The sequence below is a fragment of the Prionailurus viverrinus genome, chromosome C1 (genome assembly GCF_022837055.1).
Source record: "Prionailurus viverrinus isolate Anna chromosome C1, UM_Priviv_1.0, whole genome shotgun sequence".
In the NCBI taxonomy this organism is placed as follows: domain Eukaryota; kingdom Metazoa; phylum Chordata; class Mammalia; order Carnivora; family Felidae; genus Prionailurus; species Prionailurus viverrinus.
The window spans coordinates 126,400,146-126,413,685 of record NC_062568.1 but is presented as its reverse complement, the minus strand read 5'-3'; the positions used below and the strand labels follow the sequence as shown (position 1 = coordinate 126,413,685).

Here is a 13,540-nt window from a genome sequence, read left to right as displayed (position 1 = left end):
CAGTTAATATTGTCCAATAGCCCTTGGATCCTCTGTTCTAGTTTTATACCTTTTTTTTTTAACCTATCTTCAAAGCCATTTATTTTTTTTTGTCTTTTCCTCTTTTTTTGTGGGGGCAGGGTATGTTGACCATAGGAATCATTTTTAATCTTTAATCATGTTTTTTATTTGCTTCTAGCATTTTCATTTGTTTCTTTCTTATATTTCCATTTCTCTGCTAAAATTACCCATCGGATCCTGCACACTGTCCACTTCTTTTATTAGTCACTTTATCATATTACAGTTGAAACTTCAATAAGGGGGACTTACAGGTACCAACCCCCTGTGTGGCCAAAAGTCCACATATAACTTTTGACTCCTCCCAATAGCCAACAGTGGAAGGTGGGGTTATTTGTAAATTCTTTATTTTGGCTACTATTGACTACAATCGCTGCTACCATAGATGTTTTACAGCTGAGAGGAGTTATTCACTAGATATTCTGTTGTTATTGAACACTAAAAATTAGGAAGAGACTGGAGGGCATTTAGGATGGGATAAGGAGAGGACACAGAAACTCAAGGGAGAACATGAGGTCTTACTCAGCCTTGTCATCAGGAAATGAGGAACTACATCAGATCTAAGTTAAATGCCAGCCTCTCCAAAAAAGTTCTCAGAAAAACCTCAAAACAATTATTCACTGGACAAAAACATGTCAATGTTTCTAGCAAAGATCTTGACATGAAACACCCAACTTAGGGACAATTATACATAGCACCCTGACAGAGCTGGGATCATGACAGCCTGGCATCAGTTCAAATGCTACGGTGGACACAGAAATCTCTAGGGACTAGCTCTCACTCACAGATGAATGTGATGTTTTACAGCATAAAGATGTAGATGTTTCTTAATAGATGTCATCCAGAGGAGCTTTCTTCATGCTGCCAGATTCAAGGAATTTCTTAACTGTAGCAATATTACTTAGTTCCACTGCAGAACTCTGGGAGGTTCAGACAGGATATTGGGGAGTTCCTCTTCCAGAGCCAGAATGGTTTAGAGTAGAATCATACTCACAAGGCTTAGCTAATTACCAACAAGAAACCTTTTGGTCATTATCCTTTAAAACCTTTTCAAACATGGGCAAGTATCTAATTATAGACTTCTGGGCCATGTTATCATGTCTTCTTGTTGATCATCTGGTTTTAGGAAAGGATGCACAGCAATCAGTTCCATGAGATCTAGCATCCCCTCCATAGTCACGTCAATCAGGTTCTCTCCTTGAGGTCCTTGCCAAAGAGATGATGGTCTCCACAATGTAGTTGGAGAATGCTTCTGGTCTGCACCAACTTCATTCCATCAATTTCAACCATCGGCACTTGTTGGAACAGTAGGTGGTTACCACCCTGGAGTTTCTGCCACTGTTCTCGTTTCTAAGAATTCTTCATCAAACTCGACTCCAGCGGCTGCTAAAACCCATCTTGCTTATTCCATCAGCAAATGCTTGGGCTTGGGAAAGCTTGGGCTTCGCTGCCATGAGAGACTATTTGGAACACCCAGAGACACCCAAAGCTCTTCACAGGTGATCTGCAGGCCAATAGCCTATTGTTGACTGGGAGTCTTACCAGTAACATTAACCACTGATTAACACATATTTTGTATGTTATAAGCATTTTATACTGTACTTTTACAATACAGTAAGCTGGACAAAAGAAAATGTTTTAAGAAAATCACGAGGAGAAAATATATTTATAGTACTGTGCTGTGAATTTTTTTTAATCTATGTTCTGTGGATCCATATAGGTCAAACCAATGTCGTTCAAGGGCTGACTGTATAGCATTGATTTTAACATTCTGCTCATAGCTTTTTGATATATATGTCAGATATGAGCCTGGTTCTATTGAGTATTTGTTGTCTTTTGGAAATGCATTGTTCATTATTTGCCTTTTCATAAACCTCATAATCTTTTGTAGAAAGAAACTGGACATTCTAAGACAGTAGATACTGAAGTAAACAACTTTTTTTTTGGGGGGGGGTCTAGAAATTAGCATGCCTTTCCTTCTGCTAGATGTTTATTGTGTAGATTTGAAGCCATCTAAACAGAAGTGGCCTTGGCTTGGTTGTTTGTTGCTGTTGCTATCCTCAGTGCACCTTGGTCACCTAATTCCTCTGGAGATAATTTGTGTTCAGGTTGGGGATGGTTTTCTACATGGTTTTATCATTTCTGATTCATCCTCAGCTTTAGGTCTTCTCCTTTCAGTGTTCCTGAGAGTTCCTCTCCAGTCTTGCTCTATCCTGGTCCTTTTGCAGGATAACTGTTCACCTGTTACTCATTAAGTTTTAGTCTAGTAGTAAAGTATATTCATCCCTATTCCAGTTGTAGTTCCGGATAAACAAGTATTCTGATCTGTCCCCCATTACTTTTTCACTAGTTTTCACTAATGCCCTAAAAACTGCAGTGTGTATTGTTCTTTTACCACAGTAAGGTCTGTAAGGGCAGATGGGGAACAAGTATTTAAATTAGGCTTGCACTTCTCCTGCTGACATTACCGTTCCCCTCCCCCAACCCTGCACCATGAGAGACCCTTCCCCAGAACTTTCACCAATCTTTTTGTGAATATCTTATGAGATGCACGTGGAGAAATCTACAAGTGTGAACTCCCCCCTGTACACACAGCACCTGAGGTCTCCAAACTTCACACTGATGTGCAGTCAGCAGCTAATTTGTTAGCATGTCAAGCTGCCTTATTCGTATCATGCTTGGCTACATCATCCCAGGTGGAGAAGTGCTCAGGTCCTACCTATTCCCTCAGGCTTTAGTCTCTCCTTAGATTGGACATTAGTTGGTTGTGCTGAGACCTCAGTTCTTTGGTTCAAGAAAAGTGATGAATTTGCATTTTGCCTGGATTTTTGGTTTTGTCAGGGTGATAACAGAACTCTTTCCACAGCTCTTCAATCCAAGAAGAAACTGGAAAACCAAAGCCATGATTTTTATATTGATATTTGAAAGATGAATAAGAGTTTACTAAGTGGAAAAGGGTATACCAGAAGAAATTCCCAGGTAAAGGAAGCATCATGGTACTGTTATGAGGGAGCATGATATTTGAAGCAAATGAAAAAAAAGCAATGAAGGCAAGGTGGTTGAGCATAGATAATGAAAATGAAGATGGGATTTGGGGAGACTGGAGAAGTGGGGCAGGTCATGTTGGTTAGTCCTCATCCTATGAACAACTGGAATTTTGTAATGTATTGTGAACAATTTTCAGAATTTTGTAACTATATCCTGGATACACCATGGAAAGCTAATTAAAAATCATGTGGGTAGACCAATGGGGAGATATACAGTGTCCAGGTAGAACAAGATAGATCCTTGGAATAGGGAAATAGGAGTGGGTGTGGAAGAAAGACCTCTACTGAAAATAAAGGGAGAGAGAAAGAAAAAGGAAATAAAGGTAGATTTTTTTTTAAGAATCTGACACATATAGAGAATGGTGAGGAGTTCAGGGTGGCTATTACAGAGGTTAATGACAGGACTTTTAAGAAATTAGGCTGGAGATGAATTAAAATGAGACTGTGAAAGACCACGTAGGCCATGCTAAGAAGCCTATATTGATTTCTTCCACATTCACTAACTATATCACAGTAAGCTCTAAGCTGAGCTGTGACAGGACCATATTAGATTTGAGGAGATACAACTTAAATCATGATCTGTGTAGACAGGATATTATTACATTCTGAACAGTAAATAGAACATTTTTAAGCCTGTGTTAGTGCTAACATATATTGACATAGTAATTGTCTTTACAAACAAATGAATAAACTATTAAGATGAAGAAAATTTAGTTTTCTTGCCACCATCCACTGTGCAAAATAATCTGTCAGTAAAATATATTAGTCATGAAATAGGAATAATAGTCAACATAAAACTTGATTTGAAGATGATGAAGATTAACCAGCTAATAGATCAAAAAGAAGTTACACTTGATAATTTGCCTTTTCTTTTTATGGTTCACTAAAGCATAAATGAAAAATGCATTATGCTTTATATCATACCAAATTTATAAATCCTGGGTTAAAAGGTAGGCATTCATTACATGTCATTTTCCTAGTTTTTAAAGGTTATTGTCTTAATAGATTCAACCATCAAGCCACTTATTTATTTAAGTTCTCAATGAGCACATATTGGGCACTGAAAATGTGCTTGGTACTGTGGATGCCTGGATTCTGAAAAATCAGATGACTTAAATTGTGTTCTCAAAGACTGTCCAGAAAAGAAACAGACATTGCAGTGCATCCGAGTTACAAGCTAAAGCATGCAAAGTAAGTACCAGTGTGACAGTACGAGGCAGATTGGGGCTTTATAATAAAGTAAATAAGGCAAGACTTTTTGATGTGAGTTGTCATGCATTTAATTCAAATCATTTCAGCAAAGCATTAATGAGTATGCTATTCCAGGCCCTATGTTCAGTGTTTGGGTTTCAGTTATTGATAAGATATAGTCAGTGATTTCAAGAAACTTATTACCTAATGAGATGGACTAACATTGTAACAACCAACTATAATATCAAATTCTAGTAACAGTATAAACTAAATGGATTTAATCCAAAATGAGAGTTGGAATGAGGGTCCACTGAGGAAGTGATCAGAACTGAGAATTGAAGGGTAAATAACTTCATCAGGATTGAACTGTTAGATCAGTACTTCCTGGCAGAGGTGAGAGCATGACAAAGGGCAAACAAATTAGCCTTTACTTTGTGCCCCCAGGACACTCTCTGAGGCCCTGCACCTCAGTCATTCTAAGGCTTTACCCCTTCCCTTTAGACATGTGAAATCTCTGACCCAAAGAAGTAGGTACCTTTTTCTTAGATATCTCAAGCTACTACGCTGTTTGAGGCTATCTTGTTTTAAACACCCATGCTCTCAACGTGATGGGATAATGAGTGAAATGGTAGGGCATACAGAAGACTGTTAAGTAGCTCAGCATAGATAAAACACTCTTCTCTTCATATATTACTGTTCCCATTTGGGGTTTTTGGCTTTGGCTACTCCTTCTTTCAGGCTTATCATTGGACTTCATCTCCACCAGCCTGCTGCTGTGAGGTATAGCAAACTTTACCTAATCTGCCTTACTCAGGGATATGAGTAGTTTGCTGTAACACCTAGGAGGATCCCAAGTGGCCACAACCATTGGTTCTGGTCCCATCTGAAAGTTGCCTCCTCCAACACTGCTGAAGCTTTGCTCTTTAGATTTGGAAGTGCCTCTTGCTGCAGACTCATGTTTTGGGCCCCAGTGGTTACTCTTGCTATTTTTTTATCCTTCCCCTTACTAGCCGGCTACCCTGCTGCCCATCCTTTTCACTACTCCCTGTGATACTGAACTCAACGGACCATTTTCCCAACTCAAGTGGAACAAGTTTCCTCTTTAATGATGTCATCTCAGTAGGGACAAAGAACATTTTCCATTTCTTTTTTTAAGCCATGAATTAAAGTTAGTAAATCTGAGTTGTCATTTTGATTATTTGGCCCTATTTTATTCTTTTTTTATATGAATATTTATAGGCTACAATTTGGTCAGTAATTTTAACATCCCCAGTAAGCTATTACATATAGTCAAAACAAAGAGTATTGTTAACTTAGCATTTTGTCCCTCTATCTTTTGAGGCCTGAAATTATTCTTTCCTCTTTTTAAAACTTGTCCCATCTGACTTTCAGTTGACTCCAGAGTTTGCAGAAGAAGATGCTCTAGTCACCCAAAAGTAAAAAAGAGAAATCCTTTCTGACCATCAAAATTGTTTTTCCCTACTAATCAGGGAATCCGGTGTCACAGAGCCCCTAAATACTTAATAAACCTCTCTCAAGTTTTGTTAAAATTCTCCTCTCTCTCCCTCTATCTAAACTGCACTCTTTTAATTCATTCTGTTTTCCACAGTATATTATTTTTCCTTAACTAGGACCATTGTTGTGTCACTAAGTTTTATCATTACATATTCTTGTGTGTGTATGTGTGTGTGGGGTGGGGGGAGGGTGGTGCTTTTCACAAGCCAGTCCCCCCCAGTATGTCAAAAAGTACCACAAAGTATAAGAAATAATGTTCAGAACCATCAAACAGGTCATGTATCATTATTTTAAATATACTCAGAAAACATGAAGAACAACCTTCATGTGACTTACACTACATATGGCCGTGTAAGCACTTAATTTTTAGGTATTCTTCCCATAACTTTAGCAGTTCTTGGACATCACTTTCATATAAAATAAGCACAAAAAATCCATAAAATTATAGCAAAAACAAGATTGGGTGTCATTTTCAGATATTTGAGTGAAGTAAAATATAGCTGTCTGGTAACTTCCAATTTTGCATTTGTGTAATTGAATGACCACCATATAGATAAAAGCCTACATTCACTCAAAAAGCTTAAATTTATCAGAAAACAACTTAGTTCACCAAAGTTCTTTTTCCCTATTCATTTTGAAGCATTTTTATATCCTATAATTTTCTCAGTTATGTCATATATCTCTGTCATGTTTTATTAAAACTTTTAAATATTAAGTTTCTTACACAGAAAATGCAGCCAATGTCTATTTTCTTTTATTTAACTTCTTTTATTTTCTATTTTTTTTAATTTACATCCAAATTAGTTAGCATATAGTGCAACAATGATTTCAGGAGTAGATTCCTTAGTGCCCCTTACCCATTTAGCCCATCCCCCCTCCCACAGCCCCTATAGTAACACTCAGTTTGTTCTCAATATTTATGAGTTTCTTCTGTTTTGTCCCCCTCCCTGTTTTTATATTATTTTTGTTTCCCTTCCCTAATGTTCATCTGGTCTCTTATAGTCCTCATATGAGTGAAGTCATATGATTTTTGTCTTTTTCTGACTAAATTCATTTAGCATAATAATAACCTCCAGTTCCATCCACATAGTTACAAATGGCAAGATTTCATTCTTTTTGATTGCCAAGTAATACTCCATTGTAGGTGTATGTATGTATGGGTATATACGTACACAACCTCTTGTTTATGTATTCATCCATCGATGGACATTTGGGCTCTTTCCATACTTTGGCTATTGTTCATAGTGCTGCTATAAACATGGCGGTGCATGTCTCCCTTTGAAACAGCACACCTGAATACCGTGGATATATGCCTAGTAGTACAATTGCTGCGTCATAGGATAGTTCTATTTTCAGTTTTTTGAGGAACTTCCATACTGTTTTCCAGAGTGGCTACACCAGCTTGCATTCCCACCAACAGTGCAAAAGAGATCCTCTTTCTCTGCATCCTCGCCAACATCTATTGTTGCCTGGGTTGTTCATGTTAGCCATTCTGACAGGTGTAAGGTGGTATCTCATTGTGGGTTTGATTTGTGTTTCCCTGATGATGAGTTATGTTGAGCATTTTTTAATGTCCCAGTTGGCCATGTGGATGTCTTCTGTAGAGAAGTGTATATTCATGTCTTTTGCCCATTTCTTCACTGGATTATTTGTTTTTCGGGTGTTGAGTTTGATAAGTTCTTTGTAGATTTTGGATACTAACCCTTTATCTGATATGTCATTTGCAAATATCTTCTCCCATTCTGTCGGTTGCCTTTTAGTTTTGCTGATTGTTTCCTTCTCTGTGCAGAAGCTTTTTATTTTGATGAGGTCCCAATAGTTCATTTTTGCTTTTGTTTCCCTTGACTCCAGAGACGTGTTGAGTAAGAAGTTGCCGCAGCCAAGATCAAAGAGGTTTTTGCCTGCTTTCTCCTCAAGGATTTTGATGGCTTCCTGTCATACATTGAGGTCTTTCATCCATTTTGAGTTTATTTTTGTGTTATGGTGTAAGAAAGTTGTCCAGGTTCATTCTTCTGCATGTCGCTGTCCAGTTTTCCCAGCACCACTTGCTGAAGAGACTGTCTTTATTCCATTGGATGTTCTTTCCTGCTTTGTCCAAGATTAGTTGGCCATAAGTTTGTGGGTCCATTTCTGGGTTCTCTATTCTGTTCCGTTGATCTGAGTGTCTGTTCTTGTGCCAGTACCATACTGTCTTGACGATTACAGCTTTCTAATATAGCTTGAAGTCTGGGATTGTGATGCCTCCTGCTTTGGTTTTCTTTTTCAAGATCGCTTTGGCTATTCGGGGTCTTTTCTGGTTCCATACAAATTTTAGGATTATTTGTTCTAGCTCTGTGAAGAATGCTGGTGTTATTTTGATAGGAATTGCATTGAATATGTAGATTGCTTTGGGTAGTAACAGCATTTTAACAAAAATTGTTCTTCCTTTTCAGGAGCGTGAAATCTTTTTCCATTTTTTGGTGTCTTCAATTTCTTTCATAAGCTTTCTATAGTTTTCAGTGTATGGAGTTTTCACCTCTTTGGTTAGATTTATTCCTAGGTATTTTATGGTTTTTTGCACAACTGTAAATGAGATTGATTCCTTGATTTCTCTTTCTGTCACTTAATTGTTGGTGTATAGGAAGGCAACCGATTTCTGTGCATTAATTTTATATCCTGAAACCTTGCTGAATTCATGAATCAATTCTAGCAGTTTTTTGGTAGAATCTTTTGGGTTTTCAATAAAGAGTATCAGGTCATCTGCGAAGAGTGAAAGTTTGACCCCCTCCTGGCCAACTTGGATGCCTTTTATTTCTTTGTGTTGTCTGATTGCAGAGACTAAGACTTCTAATATTGTGTTGAGTAACAATGGCAAGAGTGGACATCCCTGTCTTGTTCCTGACCTTAGGGGGAAAGCTGTCAGGTTTTCCCCATTGAGGATGATATTAGCATTAGCGTTGGGTCATTTGTAAATGGCTTTTATGATCTCGAGGTATGCTCTTTCTATCTCTCCTTTCTTGAGAGTTTTTATCAAGAAAAGATGCTGTATTTTGTCAAATGCTTTATCTGCATCTATTGAGAGGATCCTATGGTTCTTGTCCTTTCTTTTATTGATGTGATGAATCACATTAATTGTTTTGTGAATATTGAACCAGCCCTGCATCCCAGGTATAAATCCCACTTGGTTGTGGTGAATAATTTTTTTAATGTATTGTTGGATCCAGTTGGCTAATATCTTGTTGAGGATTTTTGCATCCATGTTCATCAGGGAAATTGGTTTATATTTCTCCTTTTTAGTAGGGTCTGTGTCTAGTTTTGGAATCAAGGTAATGCTGGCTTCATAGAAAGAGTTTGGAAGTTTTCCTTCCATTTATATTTCTTGGAACAGCTTCAAAAGAATAGGTATTAACTCTTCCTTAAATGTTTTTTGGAATTCCCCTGGAAAGCCATCTCGCCATGGACTCTTGATTTTGGGAGTTTTTTTGATTACTAATTCGATTTCCTTACTGGTTATGGGTCTGTTAAAATTTTCTATTTCTTCCTGTTTCAGTTTTGGTAGTGTTTGGTAGTGTTTCTAGGAATTTGTCCATTTCTTCCAGATTGCCCATTTTATTGGCATATAATTGCTCATAATAGTCTCTTGTTATTGTTTGTATTTCTACTGTGTTGGTTGTGATCTCTCCTCTTTCATTCTTGATTTTATTTGGGTCCTTTCCTTTTTCTTTTTGATCAGACTGGCTAATGGTTTATTAATTTTGTTAATTTTTTCAAAGAGCCAGCTTCTGGTTTCATTGATCTGTTGTACTGTTTTTTTGGTTTCAATAGCATTAATTCCTGCTTTCATCTTTATTATTTCCTGACTTCTGCTGGTTTTGGCTTTTATTTTGCTGTTCTTTTTCCAGCTCCTTAAGGCATAAGGTTAGGTTGTGTATCTGAGATCTTTCTTCCTTCTTTAGGAAGGCCTGTATTGCTATATACTTTCCTCTTATGAACGCCTTTGCTGTGTCCCAGAGGTTTGGGGTTGTGGTATTATCATTTTCATTGACTTCCATATACTTTTAAATTTCCTCTTTAACTGCTTGGTTAGCCCATTCATTCTTTAGTATAATGTTCTTCAGTCTCCAAGTATTTGTTACCCTTCCAAATTTTTTCTTGTGGTTGTTTTCGAGTTTCATAGTGTTGTGGTCTGAAAATAAGCATGGTATGATCTCGATTTTTTTGTACTTGTTGGGGGCTGATTTGTGTCCCAGTATATGGTCTATTTTGGAGAAAATCCATGTGCACTGGAGAAGAATGTATATTCTTATGCTTTAATGAAATGTTCTGCATATATCTGTTCAGTCCATCTGGTCCAGTGTGTCATTCAAAGCCATTGTTTCCTTGCTGATTTTTTGATTAGGTGATCCGTCCAGGTGGGGTGTTGATGTCTCCTACTATTATGGTATTACTATCGATGAGTTTCTTTATGTTTGTGATTAATTGGTTTATATATTTGTGTGCTTGCACATTTGGCACATAAATGTTTACAATTGTTAGGTCTCTTGATGGACAGACCCCTTGATTATGATATAATGCCCTTCTGGATCTCTTGATACAGTCTTTCTTTTAAAGTCTAGATTGTCTGATAGAAGTATGGTTACTCCAGCTTTCTTTTGTTGACCATTAGCATGATGGATGGTTCTCCATCCCCTTATTTTCAATCTGAAGGTGTCTTTAGGTCTAAAGTGGCTCTCTTGTATACAGAATATAGATGGATCTTGTTTTCTTATCCATTTTGTTACCCTATGTCTTTTGATTGGAGCATTGAGTCCAGTGACGTTTAGAGTGAGTACTGAAAGATATGAATTTCTTGCCATTATGATGCTTGCAGAGTTGGAGTTTCTGGTGGTGTTCTCTGGTCCTTTCTAATCTTTGTTGCTTTGGGTTGATTATATATGTATATTTATATCAGGAGAGTCCCCCTTAAAATTTCTTGCAGGGCTGGTTTAGAGTTCACAAACTCCTTTAATTTGTGTTTGTCTGGGAAACTTTTTATCTCTCCTTCTATTTTGAATGACAGTCTTGCTGGATAAAGAATCGGCTGCATATTTTTCTGATTCAGCACATTGAATATATTCTGCCATACCTTCTTGGCCTGCCAAATTTCTGTGGATAGGTCTCTTGCAAACCTGATCTGCCTTCCCTTGTAGGTTAGGACTTTTTGTCTCTTGTTACTTTCATGATTCTCTCTTTGCCTGAGTGTTTTTGAATTGGACTATGATATATCTTGTTGATGGTCAGTTTTTGTTGAATCTAAGGGGGGTCGTCTGTGCTTCCTGGATTTTGATGTCTGTGTCTTTCCTCAGGTTAGGAAAGTTTTCCACTATGATTTGCTCACATAACCCTTCTACCCCTATTTCTCTCTCTTCCTCTCCTGGGACCCCTGTGATTCTGATGTTGTTCCTTTTTAATGAGTCACTGATTTCTCTCATTCTTAAATCGTGCTCTTTTGCCTTCATCTCCCTCTTGTTTTCTGCTTCATTATTCTCTATAAGTTTGTCCTCTATATCACTGATTCTCTGTTCTGCCTCATCCATCCTTGCTGCCGCTGCATCCATCCATGATTGCAGCTCAGTTATAGCATTTTTAATGACATTCTGGCTATTTTTTACTTCTTGTATCTCTGCAGAAAGGGATTCTAATTATTTTCAACTCCCGCTAGTATTCTTATTATCGTGATTCTAAATTCTGGTTCAGACATCTTGTTACTATCTGTGTTGGTTAAATCCCTGGCTGTCATTTCTTCCTGCTCTTTCTTTTGGTGTGAATTCCTTTGTTTTGTCATTTTGAAAGAAGAAAAGTAATTAAGAAGGTATAAAAATAAAATTAAAAAAATTAAAATTAAAAAAATATTAAAATTAAAAAATTAAACACACACACACACACACACATCTAATAAATGATGCTAGATCCTAGGTGTGTTTTGGTCTGGGTGTTGAAAGTGGTTTGACAGATTAGGGGAAAAAAAGGGGGGGGGAAATCATTTGAGAATTTTAAAAAATGAATACACTGAAGTACACTAAAATGAGATGATGGGAGTAAAATATAATTTGAAAAGACTTACACAAAATAATATAGTAGAAAAAAATTAAAGGAAAAATATTTTAATAAAAATTAAAAATAAAAATGAATTTTTTCTCTTCCTGTTTTCAAGAAAAAGAAAAGAAAAAAAAGAAAAAAGAAATAGTTTGAAAATTTGAAAAAGCGAATACACTGTAGTACACTAAAATAAAATGATGGAAGTAAAATAGAATTTGAAAAAATGTACATAAAAGCAAAAATTATAGTAAAAGATATTAAAGAAAAATATTTTTAATAGAAATTGAAAGTAAAAATGAAGTTTTTTTCTCTTTCTGCATTCAAGAAAAAGAAAAGTAACTAAAAATTGAAACAAGGAAAAGAAAAAAGATAAAAAGGAAACTTTTTGAAAATTTGAAAAGGTGAATGAACTGAAGTAGACTAAAATAAAATGATGGAAGTAAAATAATATTTGAAAAAATTTACACAAAAGTAAAAAATATAGTAAAACAATTAAAAATATTTTTAATAAAAATTGAAAATAAAAATGATTTTTTTCTGTTTCTGTATTCAAGAAAAAGAAGCGTAAAAGGAAAAAAGAAAGAAAATTGAATATATGGACCTGCTAACAGATTGAAATAGGACTGAAATTACTTTGTTTTCCCCTAGAAATCAGACTGTGCAGCACTTTATAGTCCATAAACTAAGAAGGGGGTGATACTTGTGTTCTTGAAGAGCAAGGTTGGCCCAGTTGGGCAGGGCTCAGTGTAACGACTCCATTCTCCACTAGATGGTGCTGCTAGCCTACTGGGGTGGATTGTTGCGGGACTAGTAGGTGCGTGTGCGCATGTGTGGCAGTGATGAAAATGGCGTCATCCAGGTACCCAGGTATCGAAAGCTGTTCTCCCTGATCAGCAATCGTGCACCGTCCTCTGTCTTCAGCTTTCGCCCACTCCCTGCTTCTTCACTGTCTGTGACAAAGCCCCAGGCAGTACCTCTCTCCTGAGTTTTGTCTTAGATGCGGCTGTTTTCTCCGGCCCCTTACTTCTGAAGGACTGCAGCTTTGACCCGTTCCGCCCCTCTGTGGGAGGGTCTCACCGAGCAATGGCTGAATGTTGGCTGTACCCAGGAACACTTGTGGGACCCTGTTGCTGCCGGTGCCCTGAGACTGTGGCCAGGTGCCACCCCGCCCCAGAAAAAGTTCATGAGATAGTGTAACAGCAGCGTTTCAGGGAGTATGGAAAATCACAACACGCATCGGGCACCAGGCTCTACCCTTAACGACCTTGTTCCTGCACCAGCGAATGTGGCCATTTTCTGGGGTCTGCTGGGACCAGGTGGCTTCAACAGTCTCTACCAAATGTCCTTCTGGCAGTGGAACTGCTTTTCCCCGTGTGGCCTGAGAACCTCCGGACCCCACTCTGTTCCTGGGGGTTCGCCCTTTCCACCAGAGCGCCACCAGGTATGGAGCTGTGGAGTTGCAGCCTTTGAGCTCCCATTTACAGTTTTAATGAAATTTAAACCCCTCTCCTTTCTCCTTTCTCCCTTTGTAGTGTAGTCCCTGCGGCTGTTTTCAATTTTCCACTTTCTCTACAGCTGCTCCTGAGGAGGAGTGCTTTTCCAGTATTCTGCACACCACCCCCCCCCCCCACCCCATTCTCCTTCCTCTCTCTGCCTGCAAAAGAGGCTCCCTG

General features: G+C 37.7%; 1 pseudogene; it reads right to left on the bottom strand.

Annotated features, from left to right (window-relative positions):
• Positions 1 to 884: 884 nt before the first annotated feature.
• LOC125171704 (glutathione S-transferase A4-like) lies at positions 885 to 13,345 on the bottom strand (annotated as a pseudogene).
• Positions 13,346 to 13,540: the final 195 nt, after the last annotated feature.